We start from the raw sequence: 9041 nt of genomic DNA on the forward strand, positions 1-9041 counted from the left end.
ATCTTTTAGATTCTGTCGTGGGTGGTACCTTTATGGAAATCACATTACGAGAAGCTACCAAATTGCTTGACAATATTATGGAAAATTATTCATAATGGCATACTGAAAGAACTCCTACTAGTAAAAAAGTGAATTCTGTTGAAGAAATTAATACTTTGAGTGACAAAGTAGATGCACTTATGAAAATGGTTGCTAGTAAGAGTGCTCATATTGATCCTAATGATGTGCCATTGTCTACTTTGATTGATAAAAATAATGATCCCGTAGATATGAATTTTTTCTCATGAAACAATTTCAATAGTAATGTTTATAGAGGTAATTTTAATCCTAGCCCGTTTCCTAGAAATTCCTCTAATAATTATGGAAATTCCTATGGTAATTCTTCTAATAATAATAATAATAATAATAGGATGCCCACTTATCTTTAAAGTAATATTAAATAATTTATTAATGCTCAAAAGGTTTTCAACACTATAATGGAGAAAAAATTGAGTAAACTTGATGATATGTCTAGGAGCATGGATAGAATTGTCCATGATGTGGAAAATCTTCAATCTAAAATTTTTGCACGCAAGATTTATATAATGAATCCATTAAAGCTCTTTATGTTTCCATTGGTGAAAGTAAAGAAAGAACCGCTATGTTGAGGGCTAAGCTAGAATTCTTAGAAAAAGCGATCCCGCCCGGTTTTTATCATTGCAATGATGAAGATATTAAAATGATTAGTGTTACACTCATTGAGTCTTGGTTTAGTAATACAAAACTTGATGAAAAGGGGACTGAAGAAGAGTCAACTTTAGCTAGAAGGCGTCCCCATTGTTCGTAGGGTGAAAATCTTAATGAAAAATTTGATAAAAGTGGGTTTGGGGAGGTCAAAACTTCAAATAGTAATGTGCCCACTATTTTGGATTTCAAGGATTTTAATTATGATTGTTGTTATTTAATTGAGTGTATTTCCTTGTTGCAATCCATAATACATTCACCCAATTCTTATGAACAAAATAAGGCTTTTACTAAACATATTGTAGAAGCAATGATGAAAGCTTTAGAAGAAAAGTTAGAATTGGAGGTTTCAATACCTAGGAAATTATATGATGAGTGGGAACCTACCATTATGGTTAAAATATAAAATTATGAGTGCAATGCTTTATGTGATTTGGATGCTAGTGTTTCCACAATACCAAAATCTTTACATGATGTGCTAGGTTTTACTAATATGGATGAATGTTCTCTTAATTTGCACTTAGCGGATTCTAGTATCAAGAAACCTTTGGGTAGAATAAATGATGTTCTTATTCTTGCAAATAGTAATTATGTTCTCGTTAATTTCATTATGCTTGATATTGGTTGTAATCCGTCTTGTCCCATAATACTTGGTAGGCCTTTCCTACGAACCATGGGTGCTATTATTGATATGAAAGAAGGGAATATAAAATTTCAATTTCCATTAAAGAAGGGTATGGAACACTTCCCTAGAAAAAGATTTAAGCGACCATATGAATCTATTATGAGGGCCACCTATGGAATTGATGTGAAGAATGACAACACTTGAACATAGCTCTTGTTGGGAGGAAGCCCAATAGTTATCTTATTTTTTCTTGTTCTTTCTCTATTTTTTCATGTGCACACAATTATGCTACTGTTATGGTTGTGTTTTTTTGTTTAAATAGTGTTTGTGCCAAGTAAAGCCTTTGGGATGATTTGTATGATAGTTGCTTTGATTTTGTGGGAAAACAGAAACTTTTGCGCCCAGTAGCAGATTTGTTGAGATTTACTGGAGCGCGAACAAATTCTGAATTTTTTACACATGATTTATATACCAATTTCCCATGTTTTCCTAATTTTCCTGATTTCTTGGAGTTACAGAATTATGGTCATTGTTCAAATCATTACAGATTGTTCTGTTTTGGACAGATTTTGTTTTTGTTGCATTGTTTGCTAGTTTTGATGAATCTATGGATTGTATCGGGGGGTATAAGCCGTGGTGAAGTTAGAATACAGTATGTATAATGTAATAATAAAATATGAATGGGTTTACAACAGTACCTAAAGTGGTGATTTTCTTGTTATACTAACGGATCTCATGAGTTTTCTGTTGAGTTTTGTGTGCTGAAGTTTTCAAGTTTTGAGTGAGATCATGATGGATGAAGGAATAAGGAGTGGCAAGAGACTAAGCTTGGGGATGAACAAGGAACCCCAAGGTAATATCTAAGGACTCCCAAGCATCTAAGCTTGGTGATGCCATCCCCTCTTTCTTCTACCAACTACCGATAAATTACTTGGAGCTATATTTTTATTCATCACATGATATGAGTTTTGCTTGGAGCGTCGTGTATTATATAAGTCTTTGATTTGTTTGATTTTTAGTTTGCCACAATCATCTTTGCTAAACACACCTTTTTGAGAGGGACACACATTATTCGTGATTTGTTAGAATACTCTATGTGCTTCACTTATATCTTTTGAGCTAGGCAGTTGCTCTATTGCTTCACTTATATATTTTAGAGCATGACGATGGTTGTATTTTAAAGAAATAGTTGCACTATCATGATTCACTTATATCATATTGAGACTTGATAACAGTAATGGCAATATGTACAAGTTATGAATTTGGTCCTGATATGATAGGTATTCAAGACGGATATAATAAAAACTTTCATGTTGATCACTAAATATGATAAGTTTGGTTCCTTGCAATAGTTTGGCGATATAAAGGTGGTAATATGTGGGTTGTGCTAGTGAGTAATTGTGGTTTAGTAAGAATATTGGTGTTAAGGTTTGTGATTCCCGAAGCATGCACGTATAGTCTCTCGTTATGCTATGAAGTTGGAGCATGATTTATTATTGATTGTCTTCCTTATGAGTCGCGGTCGGGGACGAGCGATGGTCTTTTCCTACCAATCTATCCCCCTAGGGGCATGCGTAGTAGTACTTTGCTTCGAGGGATCATAAAATTTTGCAATAATTATGTGAGTTCTTTAATTTATGACTAATGTGAGTCCACAGATTATACGCACTCTCACCTTTCTGCAATTTGCTAGCCTCTTCGGTGTCATGCATTGCCCTTTCTCACCTCAAGATGTGGTGCAAACTTCGTTGGTGCATCCAAACCTCGTGATATGATATGCTCTATCACACATAAGCCTCCTTATATCTTCCTCAAAACAGCCACCATACCTACCTATTATGCATTTCCATAGCGATTCTGAGATATATTGCCATGCAACAGCCATCGTTCCGTTTTATGACACGCACCATCATTGTCATATTGCTTCGCATGATCATATAGCTAACATAGTATTTCAGGCCCAGCCACCATTCACCATTTTTTATAATTGTTATGCTAGATCATGCACATCCTGGTACACCGCCAAAGGCATTCATATAGAGTAATTTTTGTTCTAGTATTGAGTTGTAAGTAAATAGGAGTGCTATGATCATCATTATTCATTATTAGAGCATTGTCCCAAGTGAGGAAAGTATGATGGAGACTATGATTCCACCACAAGTCAGGATGAGGAACCGGACTAAAAAAGAGAAAAAAAAGAGGCCAAAAAGAGTCCAACAAAAAAAGAGAAAAGAAAAAATGAGAGAAAAAGAGAGAAGGGGCAATGTTACTATCCTTTCCACACATGTGCTTCAAAGTAGCACCATTTTTTCATATAGAGAGTCTCATATGCTTTCATTTTCATATAACTAGTGGGAATTTTTCATTATAGAGCTTGGCTTGTATATTCTAATGATGGGCTTCCTCAAATGCCCGAGGTATCCATCAGCAAGCAAGTTGGATGCACACCTACTTAGTTTTCTTTTTAAGATTTCATACACCTATAGCTCTTGGTGCATCTGTTACATGGCAATCCCTACTACTTCCATTGACATCAATTGATGGGAATCTCCATAGCCCATTGATTAGCCTTGACAATGTGAGACTTTCTCCTTTTTTGTCTTCTCCATATTATCTCTATCACCATACTCTATTCCACCCATAGTGCTATCTCCATAGCTTGTGCTCATGTATTGCATGAGGATTGAAAAAGCTGAAGCGTGTTAAAAAGTTACAACCAATATCTCGGCTTGTCATCAGGGTTGTGCATGATAAATACTTTGTGTTAAGAATATGGAGCATGCCAAGGCTCTATTATTTTGTAGTGATAACATTCTTTAGCATTGATATTTTTTTTATGTCACCCATACTGCTATCTCCAAGGCATGATTTTTTGTTGGTATGCCTTATTATTGTTGTTTTTATGTCAAATTATAGACTATTGCTTTGAATTGTTTGGATCTTAATATTATGCCACAAAAGAGAGATTACATGATGAACATGCTAGGTAGCATTTCACATCAAACATTCTGTTTTCATCATTTACCTACTCGAGGACGAGCAGGAATTAAGCTTGGGGATGCTTGATACGTCTCCAACGTATCTATAATTTTTTATTGTTCAATGCTATTATAGTATCAATCTTGGATGTTTTATATGCAATTATATATCATTTTTTTGGGACTAACCTATTAACTTAGTGCCATGTGCCAGTTATTTTTTTTCCCGTTTTTGGTTTTCCAGGAAATCAGTACCTAACGAAGTCCAAATGCCATGAAACTTTTCGATGATTTTTTCTAGACATAAGAAACACTAGAAGCTTCGGGGGGAAGTCAAAAGGAAAAGGGGGTGGCCACGAGCCACCAAGGCGCGCCCTGGTGCCTCATGGGCCCCTCGTTGCTCCGTTTGACCTAATTTTGCCTCTGTAAATTCTCTAAAATTGGGAAACCAACAAAGATCCACCCAAAAGACTTTTTCCACTAGCGGAATCTTCTGTTCTCGCGAGATCCCATCTGGAGGCCTTTTTCGGTACTCCACCAGAGGAGGAACCGATCACGGAGGGCTTCTACATCAACCTTGCTGCCCCTCCGATGATGTATGAGTAATTTACCACAGACATATGGGTCCATAGCTAGTAGCTAGATGGACTCTTCTCTCTCTTTGATCTTCAATACAATGTTCTCCTCGATGTTGTTGGAGATCTATTCGAGGTAACCTTTTCCCGGTGTGTTTGTTGGGATCCGATGAATTGTGGGTTTATGATTAGATTATCCATGAATATTATTTGAGTCTTATCTGAACTATTTTATGCATGATTGTTATAGCTTTGTATTTCTCTCCGATCTATACATTTGGTTTGGCCCACTAGATTGATTTATCTTGCAAGGGAGTGGTGCTTTGTGATGGGTTCGATCTTGCAGTGCTCAATCCCAGTGACATAAGCGGACATGACACATATTTGTATCATTGCCATTAAGGGTAAAATGATGGGGTTTTTTTCATATTGATTGTATTTACTTTGTCTACATCATGTCATCTTGCTTAAGGCATTACTCTATTCTTAATGAAATTAATACTCTAGAAGCATGTTGGATAGCGGTCAACGTGTGGAGTAATGGTAGTAGATGCAGGGAGGAGTCGGTCTACTTGTCTCAAACGTGATCCCTATATACATGATCATTTCCTTGGACATCGTCATGATTATTCCCTTTTTCTAGCAATTGTCCAACAGTAATTTATTTACGCACTGTATGCTATGTTCAAGAGAGAAGCCTCTAGTGAAAACTATGGCCCCCGAGTCTATCTTTATCATATATTAAAATCCAAAAAATACCTTGCTATAATTTTATTTACTTTATTTTATTTTGTGTTTTTATTTATCTATCTATCACTACGAGATTTTATCCTTGCAACTAACCACCGAGGGATTGACAACCCCTTATTTGCGTTTGGTGCAAGAATTTGTCATTTTGTGTGTAGGTACTGCTAATGATGTGTTGTGTGGTTCTCCTACTTGATTGATAACCTTCGTTCTTAACTGAGGGAAATACTTATCTCTACCGTACTGCATCATCCTCTCCTCTTTGGGGAAATCCCAATGCAGCTCCCAAGGAGCAGCATCAGTGATGTAGAGGGTGGCCGGTGCCTGTGTGGAGGCGCCTCCTCTCTTCCTTCTTCCTTGGCGTGGCCCTTCTCTCTATGGTGGAGTAGCTGCAATGGAGGTGTGGTGGTTGTAGATGAAACTTGTGGAGGATGAAGATGAGATGAGCTGCCGGCTAGGGTTGGAGGTCTTCATATAGGAGTGCTCCCCAGGTGTCATCCATTGATCTAGCCTTCTCCCTTTCATCCAAGGGCTCAAGGGGAGCCAAATCCATGTCCCAAAAAAGCCTTGGTCTTCAAGGATCTCATTGGGGAAAATGGAGACGAAATTGCAGCAAAATTTGGAAAGTTCTGGCCAATTTTTGTGGCCGTCTAGAGCTCAAACGACCTCTCAAACAGGCGGATCCGGCCGTATGGAGGGCCATCTTTCTCTTCAAACTTCAGGAGTTGTTTCGTATTTTGGTCGCTATTTCTTCATATGAACTCCAATTTGGACGTTCTTGGGCTCGTTCGATTGCTAGCGAAAATTACGATGCATTTGTTGCTTAGATCTTCATTTTTTACACGTTGATAAATATAAATCATCAAACTCTCCAAAGGGCCTTGATCTGGTGCCTAGAACTTCTCCGGTTTGACCCCTAGCTTGATTCTTTTGATGTCCCAAGTTCATGAACATGTCAACACACCTACGAAGACCACAGAATAAAGGAAAAGTAATAAAAATAAAAAGTGTGCAATGAACTTGGTAAAACAAGTAACTACCAAAAATAGTGCATTGGAGACATGAATAAGTGTTAGATGGATATGATATGAGTAATTTTGGCACTATAATATACTCTAAAAAGTATGCATAAAATCCACTCATCAACATCCGCAAGGTTAAACCTTGCTCGTCCTCGAGCAAAAGGGTTGATAAACCAAAGTTGAACCATCTAGCTCATCAATAACGATTGTGGCCCCGAAGGTGTATCCTTGTCTTCTCTACAGGCTATAAGAAAGATAGAACATATTTGTACAAGGTAGCACATGCTCAGCTAGGTAATATTTATTTTGATCACCAAACCACTAGAGCTTTAGTAAAAACTTCTATGCTCCTTGACAAAGTTTAATCTAGCATGAAAACAAATACTTGGATCCGCTTACTTATTAGCCCTTCCATTTATTTTGGTTGTTTTCTTTTTAAACAAACTTGAGCACAGAGAGTTTTCAAAAAGTCAAGATATGGAGTTTTTAATTCATGCCTACTAGCATTCTCAATTCAAGGCTCTCAAGCATTTACTTCAATCATTGTTTGCTGCAACTTTTATTGTCAGGTGACGGGGTCATGCCAAAGAAATGATCATGCTTGGGTTTCGCTGTGGTTTAAGTTTGAATACTATGGACCAATATGTTGTCTCTTTCGAGGGCTTGCAATCAGTACTCATTTATTAGCACATAGACACTCACTCAAGAGAAAGCCTAATAATACTCAATGAAGTGTTGCCACTGCGAACGTTAAGAAATTTATAGCCAAAATTCGAGCTAAAACTCTGGTGGATTGTTCATTGGCCAGCGGAGTTCTCAGCATAACATCAAGAGAGGTGACGAAGCCACATTTACACATGTACACGTGCATAGAGTAGCAAGGCCATAGCACCAGCGAGAAGCTGAAGCGCCATGTAAAATGCAACACAGATTTTGGCATAATCTCATTCACCTTTATTCACAAGGGCTATTGAGTCTATTATACCAAACACCATGGGGTTAATCTACTCCATAACTCTTTATTTTTAAAAAATTCTAACAAGTGTCAAGCTTTTTATTCAACCATCATCATCACTTTCTTTTGAAGTAGAGATTGTGGCAATGTCTTTCAGAGGATCACAAGATTGTTCCCAAGCTAAGAAAAAACTTAAACAAAGTGCATAAAAACATTAACTTGGCAATATGGGGCCTAACTCGAGCATATGATTCCCTTATACAAATACATAGCAATCATACTTAAGCAAGATATCAAACAATGGGGCACATGATTGCATAGTTTTCATCAGGTGAAGATCATTGCACAAAACTCTACACATGCAAAAATAACTTCCCCAAGCATAGAACTTTGCAAGAACTAGTCTCAAGAAAATTATGAAAAGAGAAAGTGTAGTTTATTGAAGGAGAGTATGGAAAGTGGTTACCTCCCCAAGCTTAAATATAAGAAAGGCCAATAAATCTTTTTACCATTGAGGTGCAAATAACCTATTCCTTTAATGGTCATGGACCTATGTTTCGTCAAATATTTTTGATATGGTCCGGTAGAACCGGGCACTTGTAGTTGAAGACTCTGTTGAATTGAAGTGGCTGAGTGGCTTGTGTGGATTTCCACATGGTTGGCACCCTACCGTACATGTCACTACACTAGGTCCAATCCTCTACGAAAATAACACACAAGATAATAAGATCACTTCGGTATACGAACGGAATTCGTATACCCAGTCGGGCAAAAGAAATAAAAGATAACATGAGGAACTACAAAGTTTATTAGTTCAAAGGCTTCAAAGGTAAATAATAAACGTTGAAGTGCAAGCGGGCGGTTAAAATATAACCACTAACCTTGGCTTGAAGAAATAAACAAAATGGGTATTTCCAACCTTCATACAAGGGCTCGTATGATTGCTTGCGGTCATATGGCCCTTCGTCTTTTACTCTATTGTGGCACCCAGCGTTGACACCCAACCAAATGAGCACTCATACAAGCACTTGCGCTCATACCAAATGTCGTCTTGCTCTCTGGATCTTTAAACGCTTCTGCTTGAGAAGCCATATGACCCTGCAAATGAGTGCTTGTGCTCGTATGACACACCGTCGTGGGCTTTGTTGCTTATGGATACTTTTGTTGGCGCCTCCCTCTCTCAATACGACTGTGACCGATCATATAAAATGGTATCTTTTGCCCTGTTTCGTCTGGAACTTCTTTTTCTTCGAAAGTTCCCGTGGGGCTAGCTCCAACACTTGTACTAGGCATGTACTAAGAAGATCCAACGGTGCAATTGTACCACATTTAAAATTTTGAGCAGGCAAAAAATTTCACCTAGTGAATACTTAAAGAAAACCAACTTTAATAGCAAATCATGCAAACTGCCAATGC

The sequence above is a fragment of the Triticum urartu genome, chromosome 6, assembly GCF_003073215.2.
Source record: "Triticum urartu cultivar G1812 chromosome 6, Tu2.1, whole genome shotgun sequence".
NCBI classification, from domain to species: Eukaryota; Viridiplantae; Streptophyta; class Magnoliopsida; order Poales; family Poaceae; genus Triticum; species Triticum urartu.